This window comes from Vigna umbellata, chromosome 1 (genome assembly GCF_029865625.1).
Source record: "Vigna umbellata cultivar VRB3 chromosome 1, Vumbellata_1.0, whole genome shotgun sequence".
NCBI lineage: Eukaryota > Viridiplantae > Streptophyta > Magnoliopsida > Fabales > Fabaceae > Vigna > Vigna umbellata.
Genome location: NC_142165.1, coordinates 64722795 through 64736707, shown reverse-complemented (window position 1 = coordinate 64736707; position 13913 = coordinate 64722795). Strand labels below are relative to the sequence as shown.

At 38.1% G+C, this 13913-nt stretch overlaps 1 pseudogene; it reads right to left on the bottom strand.

Annotated features, from left to right (window-relative positions):
• Positions 1-1448: 1448 nt before the first annotated feature.
• Positions 1449-7513, bottom strand: LOC148206072 (uncharacterized; annotated as a pseudogene).
• Between the last annotated feature and the right edge of the window lie 6400 nt (positions 7514-13913).

Below are 13913 nucleotides of genomic sequence, written 5' to 3'. Positions count from 1 at the left end.
GAAAGTAGCCAACATGTGGTTTGACTCCACTCCAAAGTGCTTCTGGTGTTTGGTGATCTATTGTCGATGATGGACTTCGATTTTGGACGTGAACGCACCACCAGACAGCATCAGGCCAATATGACTTTGGAACACATTTCTCATGTAAAACTGCTCGAACTGTAATCAAGATAGTGCGGTTCTTTCTTTCTGCAACTCTGTTTTGTTGTGAAGTGTAAGCCGTGGTCTTTTTTCTTGAAATCCCTTGATGATTGCAGTAATTTTCAAATTCCTCAGAGGTAAATTCACCACCTCTGTCAGTTCTTAAACAGATAATGGAAGCGTTGGCTTCTTTCTCCACACGGGCTTTAAAGCTTTTGAATGCACTAAATGTTTCAGATTTTGCATGTAGAAAGTAAACCCATGTTTTACGAGAGTAATCATCAATGAAACTTAGAACGTACTTCTTGTTGCTATGAGACGAGGGTGAAATGGGACCACACACATCAGCATGAATTAGTTGGAGTTTCTTCAACGCTCTCCAAGGACTTTGTGTTGGTATGGTGTTCCTATGTTGTTTTCCAATGAGACAGGAGGTGCATGTTTCTTTGGACGCCTTTAGAGGTGGAAGGCCGGTGACCAATTGCTTGTTGGCAAGTGTGCAAAGTCCCTGAAAGTTCAGATGAGCAAACCTTTTATGCCAAAGTTGTACTTCTTGTTCAGAAGATTTATCTACATGAAGACACTGTGATTCATGAGGATTCATTGAGGACGTTAGATAAAACATCCTATTTCCTTTCATGCTAGAGTGAAGAAGTAATCCACGATCTGGATGGAAAATTTTACAAGAGTCATTTTGAATCAATACAGCCAAACCTTTCTCTTGGAGTTGGCCTAAACTTAGAATATTGGTTCTAAGTTCTGGAACATAGTATACATCTGTGATGATATTTGAGCAACCATTAATACAAACTCGAATGTCTCCTTTTGCTTCTACAGCCATAGTGTTGTCATTACCCGTGTACTCCTACATTCTCAATCACAAATCACTGAGTGCCAAAACGTTCAAAAAATGAAGCATCACAACTTTCCCCACCAGGTAATTTAAGACTTTGCGCTTATCATATTCTATCCTCTTCAGTCTCATATCAGACCAAAGAACTGCAACATGTTTTCTTCTCCTCCCCCAAACATTCATCCAACAAAATATATCCTAAATAAGACAAAGCTAAAAACAAAAGAAAACAATAGACCATATTGACGCTACCCTTTCCAAGCAAATTGTTATAACCAAAGTTTTAAATTGTGGTTGTCACTGTATCTTTGATATTCCAAGAAAATATGATCAAACAAAGTCAATGCTGCCGTAGTTTTGCTTGCTTTGTCGTGTCAGAAAAACTGCAGAAACCTTGACATACTCAGAGTCCTAACTGTGTTTTGAAAACCTTGGACTGTTGCGAAATCTAAGACTATTGTGAAATGGCAGCACCAGCATCAGAGGAGACTGAAACTCTCCTGGCAAGACGAGTAGACTTCTTCACATAAGATGAATTCCACCCGCCACCATCTTGAGCATAGTAATCCATTGGATAATCTCCACCAAAATCTTCCCCTCCCTTTGCATCCCCCTCATAGCAAGCACCACTCCTCTTACAACAACCCACACCATCTTCACAAACTTCATTCTTCTCCCACCACCCAGGTATCACTCCCAGAGCAACCTCTGCCTCAAACGAAGTAAGCATCGGTTTTACAAATGCCTCACCCCAGTCAATGGACAACCTCGGACACACAATCTGAATCCAGGCGTCCACAGAATCCTCAAACAGAGCAACCCTCCCGGGACTTAACTCCGACATCAAAACCACAGTGTAATCCAACCCTCTCTCCTTCATCTTCTTCTCCAACCTCTCCAAAATCCTTGGATTCCCTTGTCTCCCAAGAGTCCCAAAAACCACACCCCAACTCCGAGCCTCCCTCGCTTTCAAAATCGCATTTTTCCTCGACCGCTTCATACCCACGTGATCGTATTCCTCATAAACAACTTCCCCATGTAAGGGTCATACCTGAATGCCCTAATCCCCGGATTTGCAATCATGAACGCCACCAAATGAAACCTTCCATCCGCCACAAACACCAAAACGCTTTCACCAATGCCACAACCAAGCAAATTTGCCGAGACCCTGGACACCGTGCAACCCAGAACCTCACCCGCGGAAAGCGGCTTCGATTGAGGAACCAAAACCCTAAACCCTAACTCCTCCAATTGGGGCTTCGCAGCGCGAATCGCTGAGGTGAATTGAATTGTCCCAGCGACAACGAGTGTTTGGGGCGGGATTCAAGGTTCAACCTGATGGTGTCGACGAAGTGGGGGACGTCGATCTTGATGTCGACGAAAACGTAGAGGCAGGGGATTGTAGTGGCATCGATGGGGACGAGACAGCTGTGTCCGTAGTGGATGAGGAGGTCGGCACTGAGGGCGGCGGCGGAGAAGTCGTCGACGCAGCAGGTACCATAGGTTACGTCGCCGAGGATGTAGCAATGGGTGACGACGTCAAAGGTGGTGAAGATGTATGAGAGGGAAAGAGAGTACATAAGGAGTTCCTCGGGAAACTAGAGGTCGACGCGCTTGGTGCCCGTGGAGAGCACGCGCCAAACGGACTTGTGAATCTCGAAGTTGTAGTTGGAGGGGAGGACGGAGATGGCGGCATTGAGAAGCGGGTCGTTGAGGATTGAATCTGGAATTTGATTTTTCACGAAACGCTTTGGCTTTGGCTTTGGGTTTGCAGGATTGTTGGGTTGGAGAGGAGATGAAGATGTTAACTACACAGACTATAGCCTGCACACACTGTTTGTGAATGGATAATTCTCCTAATCTTTTTCAATTGAAAGAACACGACTTTTTATAAACCTTTACAGATAAAAATTGAATCTAAGTAAATGGCTAAAAAGTAGTCACGTACATCTAAATAATAGCTAATAGACTAGTGCAAGCCTTAGAAATAGGGCTTTATTTAAAAAACTAATAATAATTCAACAATCCCTCCCTTAAGCTCTAGCTTACTGTAGTAATATCAACTACTCCAAGCATTTGTCGAAGTTTTTCAAATTGTTCAAGCTTCACCGCCTTAGTCATTATATCTACCACTTGTTCCTGAGTATTGCAATATTTCAATTGAACAATGTGATCATTTACGAGATCTCTAAGAAAGTAAAATTTTACTGCAATGTGCTTACTACGTCCATGAAAGACAAGATTTTTGGACAGCTGAATAGTAGAGTTGTTATCGCATAAAATTGTGATTGATTCCTTTCTTTCAATCCCAATATGTTCTAGAATTCTGTGAAGCCAAATACATTGACAAGCACATGCTGCTATAGCTATATATTCTGCCTCTGTAGTTTATAAGCTAACTACTGACTGCTTTTTCGAAGCCCATGATACAGCCCCTGATGCTATTATGAATACTGCCCCAAAAGTGCTTCGTCTATCATCTAAATCCCCAGCATAGTTACTATCACTATAGGCTGTGATTTCAGTTTTTCCTCCCTTTTGGTATAGAATACCGTACTTAATGGTACCTTTGACATACCTTAGAATACGCTTTGTGGCAGCCAAATGTGATGCCTTTGGAGTAGCCATGTACCTGCTAATTAGACTTACTCCGAACATTAGATCTGGTCGAGTGACAGTTAAGTACATGAGACTGCCAACAACTTGTTTAAATTTGGTGGAATCAACTAATGTTCCTTCATCATCTTTGGATAGTACAGTGCTTGGCACAATTGGTTTGCAAACAGGATTGCATTCGGACATGTTGAACCGAGCAAACATCTCACAGGCATCATGTCAAATTCTGATTGCATTGAACGCTTGAAATCCATCACACATTTGACGACTATTGCCAGTAAAAATTATGTCATCAACATATAAGCTAACAATTAGAATATTACCATCAAACCTTTTAATGAATAAGGTGTGTTCACTGAAGCACCGATCAAAGTGTACTTTTGCAAAATATGCTTCAATCCTGCTATACCAAGCTCGTGGAGCTTGTTTAAGCCCATATAGAGCTTTCTTGAGATGATACACTTGATTTTCTCTACCCCTTTTGATAAACCCTTCAGGTTGCTGAACAAACACTTCTTCTTGAAGTTCACCATGCAAGAATGCACTCTTTACATCAAGTTGGAAGACTTCCCATGTTTCTTGGGCTGCCAAGGCTAGTAAGACTCGCACTGTATCAAGTCGAGCGACTGGGGCAAAAACTTCAGTATAGTCGATTCCAAATCTTTGAGCATAACCTTTAGCAACCAATCTGGCCTTGTATTTCTCTATCAGACCTCTTTCATTGAGTTTGGTCTTAAATATCCACTTTACACCGATAGGTGTGGCTTCTTTTGGAAGATCTACGAGTTCCCAAGTGTTATTTCTTTCTATTGCTTCGATTTCAGCATTCATTGCATCTCTCCATTTTGAATTTGTATGGGCTTCTTCAAATGAGAGAGGATCTTCAGGCTCGGACATCATCATGGCTAGTAAACTCTCTTCTTCTGCTATCGAGAGGTTCGTTTCATAATCGGTCATCCATGCAGGTGGTCGCCTCTGTCTTCTTGCCCTCCCTTCAGTTGGAGGATGATGATATTTTGAGTCTGAATCAGAATTAATTAGTGGATCTGAACTGGTGTCATGACTGACTTGAAGTTCGTGTGGGAAAGAGTCTACTGGTGTCTCTTCTAGGACCGGAGTTTCACTTTCACGAGTATCATCCTTTGCATTGCCATGCCAATTCCAGCTTTTGTCCTCCTCAAACACTACATCTCTGCTTATGATGACTTTATTGTTAGCAGGATTGTATAGTTTGTAAGCTTTTGATTCTTCACTTATCCCCAAGAGTATACACGGTTGACTTTTATCATCTAATTTGTTGCGCTTTTGATCTGGAATATGAACGTGGCCAATGCAACCAAATATTCGAAAGTAGCCAACATGTGGTTTGACTCCACTCCAAAGTGCTTCTGGTGTTTGGTGATCTATTGTCGATGATGGACTTCGATTTTGGACGTGAACGCACCACCGGACAGCATCAGGCCAATATGACTTTGGAACACATTTCTCATGTAAAACTGCTCAAACTGCATTCAAGATAGTGCGGTTCTTTCTTTCTGCAACTCCGTTTTGTTGCAGAGTGTAAGCTGTGGTTTTTTGTCTTGAAATCCCTTGATGATTGCAGTAATTTTCAAATTCCTCAGAGGTAAATTCACCACCTCTGTCAGTTCTTAAACAGATAATGGAAGCGTTGGCTTCTTTTTCCACATGGGCTTTAAAGCTTTTGAATGCACTAAATGTTTCAGATTTTGCATGTAGAAAGTAAACCCATGTTTTACGAGAGTAATCATCAATGAAACTTAGAACGTACTTCTTGTTGCTATGAGACGAGGGTGAAATGGGACCACACACATCAGCATGAATTAGTTGGAGTTTCTTCAACGCTCTCCAAGGACTTTGTGTTGGTATAGTGTTCCTATGTTATTTTCCAATGAGACACGAGGTGCATGTTTCTTTGGACGCCTTTAGAGGTGGAAGGCCGGTGACCAATTGCTTGTTGGCAAGTGTGCAAAGTCCCTGAAAGTTCAGATGAGCAAACCTTTTATGCCAAAGTTGTACTTCTTGTTCAGAAGATTCATCTACATGAAGACACTATGATTCACGAGGATTCATTGAGGACGTTAGATAAAACATCCTATTTCCTTTCATGCTAGAGTGAAGAAGTAATCCACGATCTGGATGGAAAATTTTACAAGAGTCATTTTGAATCAATACAACCAAACCTTTCTCTTGAAGTTGGCCTAAACTTATAATATTGGTTCTAAGTTCTGGAACATAATATACATCTGTGATGATATGTGAGCAACCATTAATACAAACTCGAATGTCTCCTTTTGCTTCTACAGCCATAGTGTTGTCATTACCAAGCTTCACAGTCTTGCATAGGCCCTGTTTGTGTATCTTGGTAAACCACTGTTTATTTCCAGTCATATGGTTACTGCAACCAGAATCAAGAAACCAGTCTTCTTGTTGCACATGATTTGTTTCTTCATATGCTACCAATAATATTTCATCTTCTACCCCTGATGATTCCTCGTACATTGCATAATATGCTTGTTTTTCGAGTCGTGGGCACTCATATTGGAAGTGTCCTAGTTTGTGACACCGAAAACACTCCACAAGTGCTTTATTCAATGATTGTCTTCCGCGACCTCTTCCACGACCACGTCCACCACCTCCTCGGTTGTATCCGCCACCTCCTCGGTTGTATCCGCCACCTCCTCGGTTGTATCCGCCACCTCCTCGGTTGTATCCGCCACCTCCTCGGTTGTATCCTGTTTCTGATCTACTATCATGAGAAATTTTCAGCACTTGTTCATCGAGTTGCGAGTCTTGCATTCTCTGCTCATGAACCAGTAAGCTTCCATGGAGTTCATCAAGACTTAGTTTACTCAAATCATTAGATTCTTCTATTGAGACACAACATAATTGAATTTTGGGGTGAGTGATCTGAGTATTTTGCTAACCACAGTACTTGAGTCCATCACCTCTCCATTCGACTTCATCTTGTTGACAGTACTGAGAGTACGTCCCAGATATTGATCAATGGTTTCAGCATCTTTCATAGTGAGTAACTCAAACTCACGTCTCAAGGCTTGGAGTTGTGCTCGTTTGACCCTGGTTGAGCCTTGGAATTTTTGTTGCATGGACTGCCAAATCTTCTTGGACGTACTTTTGTCCAGAATAGTGTCTAATATCTCCCTGTCAATGGCCTGAAACAGGTAATTTTTTACCTTCAAGTCCTTCAACGTAGTGTCAGCTACAACCTTTTCTTGAGCTTCAGTGGGGTGGGTACCTAAGAGCGGTATCCCATCTTGAATAATCTGCCACATCTCTTTGCTGCGTAAGAAATTTTCCATGGTCATAGACCAAAATTCATAGTGACCATCAAATTTGGGAATGGCAGGTTGAACAAATTTCTCCATATTGGACATCCTTCCTTCTTTCTTCTGTTTATGCACTCACACCGTTTCCCTTTTTCTGTATGTGCACTCCCCACACTCTTTTCACTGCTTTCACTCACGGGTTCTCATTCTTCTATATGTGCACTCACACTCTTCTCACTTGCACTACAGCTGTTCACACTTTATCACAGCTGTTCACTCCGTATCAGGCCCCGTATGGAGCTCTGATACCACTTGTTAACTACACAGAGCACAGCCTGCACACATTGTTTGCGAATGGATAATTCTCTATATCTTTTTCAATTGAAAGAGCACGGCTTTTTATAAGCCTTTACAGATAAAAACTGAATCTAAGTAAATGGCTAAAAAGTAGTCACGTACACCTAAATAATAGCTAACAGGCTTACTCTAGTTCAACCCTTAGAAATAGGGCTTTATTTAAAAAAACAAATAATAATTCAACAGAAGAATGGGGAAGAAGGAGCATCTCTGTTCCTGCTTTGCTTTGCTCTGACTCCATTGCCATCCTTTCTCTGCTAAACGCCTTCTTCTTTTGTTCTACTTTCTTTCCTCTCACACCAAATCTTTTTAAATATGCAATTATTCTATTCTTCACTCATCTAGGATCAAATTTAATAACCTCCTTAATTCACCTAATTATTTCACTAAATTATATACTATATCTTTTCCAATTAAGATTTTTAAAATTTTTGGTTTTTTTTAATTGCGTCGTTGACTATTACTATTTTATTAATAGTCAATCAACCATAAGAAATTTAATTAAAATATGTTTGGCTAAATTGTATTAAAAACATTTAAAAAAGTTAATTATTAGTGTTTTTTATGGATATGTGTAGGGTTGAGAGGCGTACCTTTCTGATGGAGTTTTCCTGTAAAAGTCACTCTGACGTTGAAGTTATGCGTAATACAATCCAGTATTTGGAATAAAGCGTACTTACCCTTTTGGACTTAACATTCTATTTATAAGTTATCTCACACTTAGCATAGGTCCAATAGCATAAAAATAAACTTACATTTAGATTTGATCAGTTACTCGTAAACAGTTTATTAATATCTTTAATCAAATATCCTTAATTAATATTCTTTAATTATTTTGGTGCTATTTTATTACCTGTTGGATTATTGGTCCAACCATAATATAAATGTTGGTCCAACCATAATATAAGTGTTAACTCAACTATGGTCCATCATAAATAACTCAGGGGTATTTCATCCTACACCTCCAACATCTCATTCTGCACCTCCAAAAATTATAGTTTTCACCTTCTAATATCTATCTCATCCTGCACCTTCAACTTTTTCAAAAAAATAATTTCCTAATCTTAGTAAATATTTTTTAACTTTTTCTCATTTTTATTAAAATAACCCTGCACCCATTTAACTCTACTCTCTTTTAATAAAAGAATTTAAAACTTTGTTTCTTATTTATAATTTAATAAATATGTAATTTAATTTAAAAATATAATATTATTTAATATATTTTCATATTTTAATAATTATTAAAATATAATTTGTATTATTATATTAAATTAATGAAATATTATTATTATAATAATATATATTATATTTTAATAGTTATTTAAATATAAAATATATTAAATAATATTAAAATTTTAAATTAAATTAAATAGTTATTAAATTATAAATAAAAAAACAAAGTTTTAAAAATTTGTTAGAGGGGTGCAGTGTTAAAGATGTGTATGATTATTTTAATAAAAAAAAGAAAAAGTTAAAAAAATATTTACTAAGGTTAAAAAAATAATTCTAAAAAAATTAAAAGGGTAGATGAAATGTTGTAGGTGCAAGGTGAAACATCCAAAATGAAATTTTTGAAAAAATAAAAGTGCATGGTAAATGTTAAAAGGTTAAAATTGTCATATTTTGAGCTGAAGGATGAGATATTGGAGATGTAGGATAAAACACCCGTCTGTCTTACCGCGACCCATTGACTTATGTGCTAATCCAAAAAGGATAGATCAAACTTGTGGTAGATAATGACCACTCGACCGTTCCTTATACCATTTTAATTTAAATATAAGTATGGATTAATAAATAAATCAAAAGATACAAATATTAAATAACTCTAATCCACTTTAGCAATACAAATGTTTTTATACTTCTTGGTGAAATAGATGTGTCACTGTAAATTGTAAGACCTGTGTAAAATAAAAATATACTTTTATTTTACTATATTTTGTGTTACTAAATAATTAATTATGATATGTTTGTGTAATGAAAATATTAAGAAAGTAAATAAAATAAATTAATTAGAACTAATGTTATCTTAATTTTAGAAAATTGTTTGAAAGAATGGTTGAGTAATGTTTCCTAGTTGTTTTATTTTCATTGGTGGAGAGGTGTGGGTCTTATAGTGATAAAATAAAATAAAGGTAAGAAGGCTTTGTTGGGTAGAGCACGTGAAAGTGTGAGAGGCTTGAGAGGAATTTTCTAAAGTTTTAAGTTTTTATGCTTTTTGGCTTTTCATGTTTATGATAGGAGAGAAAATATATTTTTATATACTTGTCCTTCCTCTTTTTGCATGATTTGAGTTCTGAAGATGACAATGTCGGCAGTAGGTGTTGAAATATGTTTCCATAGCTTGGCTTCTTTTGTTTGGTAGGGTTTTGGATAGATTATAAAGTTAAGTAAGAAACATATAGTTAAGTTACATGGTGCATATTAAAAACATGAGCGAGGACTTAACCTACCATCTTATATAAACCATATTATGTGTGAGAGAGTGGAGGAATATACATACTGTGCTAAATCATAGGTTCGAAGTGTAGTTTTGAATTGTGGGAAGCACTGTTGCTACGCAAGGAAAGGAAGCCATCTTGGTCTTTGCTTTGAACCTCAAACGGTTGTGGAAACTCACTGGAACTAGAGGTAAGGGGGGGAAACTAGGAGTTCATATAACTGTATGCATGTTGGGGTAGTTAAAAACTAGACTATATATGTATGTTTGATGGTGCATGTATAGATGTACGTTGGGTTGTTACGTAAAGGAACTTAACCATGTTTGTTTTGAAACTTATGCATGTTGATAAGATGTGCATGTTTTGGTTCTTTTGGGATGTTGCAGGTATGTGTTTATTCTTATGAGTATGTTTAAGCCATGGTTGTATTCTTTCCTTATACTCTTTACTTTACATAAAATGAGAGAGGGGTTGTTGAGGGGCACATTTCTATACCCTTTAACCAAGAGTGTTGTGGGTAAGTGGTTTGAGTTTTCTCTTGCAGGTAGAGGAAGAGAATGAGTGTGTGTGTGTTTGTCTTGTATTTGTGTGCAAAGTAAGAAGAAGTGAAAAATAAGGGAATAGGGGTTGTTTAGTTGTATAGGTTTTACGTAAGGTGGAATAATGAGAGGTGGAGAGTTTGCATGGTGACTTTATGTGAAACCAAAAGAGATTGTTTTATGTGCATGTGAGTGACAAAAGTGAGGAGGAAAACAAAAAGAATGGTTTAGGTTTAGTTGGAGAAAGAGGAGATGATGAAGAGTAAGAGTGGTAGTTGTGGGTTAGAGGTTTCTAAGTGTAGTTTTGGAGAAGTTGAAGTTGTGTGGGAAGAATGAACTAAAAGGAAAAGAAAGGGAAGGGTACATGTTTTACGTAAAGTGGTGAGGTTTTGATATTAAAATGGAAGAAGGGGTTGGTAAGAGATGGGTCTTTGAAATCAAGTGAAAACAAAGTAAATGTATGTGCATGTAGAAACTATATTCCAGTAGTATGTGAGAGAGTAGATATGTGAGGGAGAGATCCTTGGTTTTGGAAAGTATAGATTTGGGGTTGTTTGAAAAAGTGAAATAAAATAGTAGAAAGAAAGGTGTGTTTCAGAGTAGAGAGAATGATGAATAAATGGAGTTAAATGTTGGGGTAGTTAAAAAAAAAAAAAAAGAAGAAGAAGAATGAAAGTAGGGTGGATATGATGTTACGTAACATAACAAGAGAGAGAAAAGAAGAGAAGTTTAGGAATTTAGATGGACCCGCATAGGCCCCACCATGGAGAAATAATGTTTTATTTTATTTTAAATTATAGGGGGTGAACATAGGAAAATAAGAGGGTGTTGTAGAAATGTTGGAATATGGGTCGGACTGTGAACTTAGTAGTTCCAGGGGTGCATCTGAAATCTTATCTTAGTAGACAGGGTGTGAATCCAGTAATTTTAAGGGGTACTTCAGAAATTCTGTCTTAGTGGATAGAGATGTGAACTTCGTAATTATAGGGGGTGTCTCAGAAAATCTGTCTTGATAGATAGAGGTGTGAACTCCGTCATGTCAGGGTGTGCCCAGAAATTCTGTTTTGAAGACAGGGGTGTGAACTTAGCAATTTCCAGAGGTGCGCCAGTAAAAAAAAAAAAAAAAAAAAAAACTCTCTTTTACACAATTATTGAGAATTGTTGGTTAATTTCTTTAGTATTATTTTAAAACAATTATTGGGAATTTTTGGTTATTTTCTTGATCTAATATTGGTTTATTTATACATGTTATTGAGAATATGTATGAATTCGTGATTGAGCACGTTTAATTTTGTTTGATGTGGTACATACACTATGTTATTTGCTTGTAACTTCGTCTGTCTTGTGAGTATTTTAATATTATAATAAATGCTAGTCTCGCGTGAGACTGAGATTCGAGTGTCACCTTCTTCTGCGCGAGGAGGTGAATGTCTCGCCCAATGACTTCGGCTCGTGTTGAGTATAGTGCATCGTTACGCGTAGTATCGATGTTTTTACTCGTTAGTCCTTGAGGAGTCGGGGAGATAGGTCTGAAGTCGCGATGGAAGACGACTTGAATCGCCTGTTATTGAGAACAGGTTATGACGACGAATTACAAGTAAACGACAATAGTTTATGAAAGACTAGTCTGCAATGTCATGTGTGTCGATTTATATTAAATCATGGAAATTGTTATAGTTTATATGAAATGGGTTTATGATGTGATACTTCTGGTTACTCACCCTTGCATGTTGTGGTTGTGGTTTCCACCTACAATGATTGTACTTGTACGGGAGTAGATGGTATTGCAGATAAAAAGCTGGATTGGAATAGCTCTTCGAGAGAGACGGGAAATAAAACTTGTTGGGATTTTTATAATGTTTTCTTATTTATGTTCGTTTGATTTTGTTATTTTAAGAAACAATTAAGATTTGGTTTGTTGTAATGTATGAACTTATGATGTGTGTATGGTTTTTTTATGTGTGGTATATTTTAAAAAAAAAAAACACTTTCATAAGATTCATGCTTCAAGATTATTAATATTATTATTAATATATCCTATAAGGGGCGTTACAATTTTTGGTATCAGAGCATTGGTTTTCGAAAAATCTTTTGGGGCCTTGGGGAGTGAGCTCGACTAGCTTTGTTATGTTTTCCTGATAATGGTGTGATAGTTTCCACATTTAATTGTAATTTTGAATAATAAAGGATGTCAAGACGGGCAAGAACTCCTCCTCCACTCAATGCCACTGCGGAACTCGCACAGGCTCTTCGACAAATATCTAGGGTACTCCAAGGACAACAAGAGCAACAGGTTGAACAAGCAGCCAGACCTCGTGTGGGCATGAATGATTTTTTGCGTCACAACCCTATTAAGTTTAATGGGAAGGTTACTCCAGATGAAGCTGACGACTGGATTTGCTGTAATGAGAAAATTTTTGCTGCAATTGAATGCTCGGAGGCGCAGAAACTGGTTTTTGCTACTTACATGCTAGCCGGGGAGGCAGAATACTGGTGGCGCGACCTTCAAATTGAGATGGATGCTCGAGGGGAAGTTGCTTGTTTGGAGGACTTCAAGACCAGATTCTTAGAGAGGTATTTTCCTGCCAATGCTAAAATGGAGAGGGAGGTAGAATTCTTGACTCTACGACAAGGCAATATGTCAGTCCAGGCTTACAAGGAAAGGTTTGAATATCTGACCCGATTCTATACCCAGAATTTGAGCGAGCAATGGAAGTGTAGAAAGTTTGAGAGAGGTTTGCGCCATGATTTGATGAAAGCCCTCATCCTTTTGAAAATCAATCATTTTCCTGAACTTGTGGAGCAAGCTAAAGTGGTGGAACGAATAGAGGAGAAAGGACGAGTAATGAGGATTCAGAAAGGAAGTTTCTCAAGGAGCAAGAATCAAAAGAAGCCTTATGAAAGACCACATTTTTTCAGTCAAGGGATCCTGAAGTGCTTTGAGTGTGGCGGAAATCATCATAGAAGGAATTGTCCCAAACTCGTGAATATCAAGAAGGAAGAAAGGACATGTTTCATGTGTAACAAGCCTGGACACATATCTCGTGATTGCCCTCAAAGAAAAGCGTCCGGTGCGATGCCTCAGAAGACTTTTGACGGTGGGAAGTCACAAGCATCAGGCAGGGTGTTTGCCATGTCTGGGACTGAAGCAGAGAAGTCAGGTAATTTGATACTTGATACTTGTTCTTTGTTTGAAGAAAATGTACTTGTTTTGTTTGATTCGGGTGCGACGCACTCGTTTGTGTCCTTGCTATGTGTGGAGAATCTTGGTCTCTCTGTTCTTGATATGGGGTGTGAGCTAATTGTCTCTACTCCAACATCTGGACAAGTTTCAACCAGTTTAGTCTGTGTTGGGTGTCCGATTGTAGTGAGAGGACATAAGTCCAAAGTCAACTTGGTATGTCTTCCGCTTAGGGGTTTGGACGTGATATTGGGGATGGATTGGTTAGTTGATAACCATGTGTTGATTGATTGCGGACGTCAAAAATTAGTTTTCCAAGAACCAGAAGGTTTTGAGGTGTCAACATCGAAAGAAGTTATGCATGATCTCAAGGATGGAGCGATTTGTTTTGTAGTGATGGTGAAAGAGCAAAGAGAAAACACAGATGAGCAGATCAGTGGAATACATGTGGTAGAAGAGTTTGCAGATGTGTTTCCTGAGGAG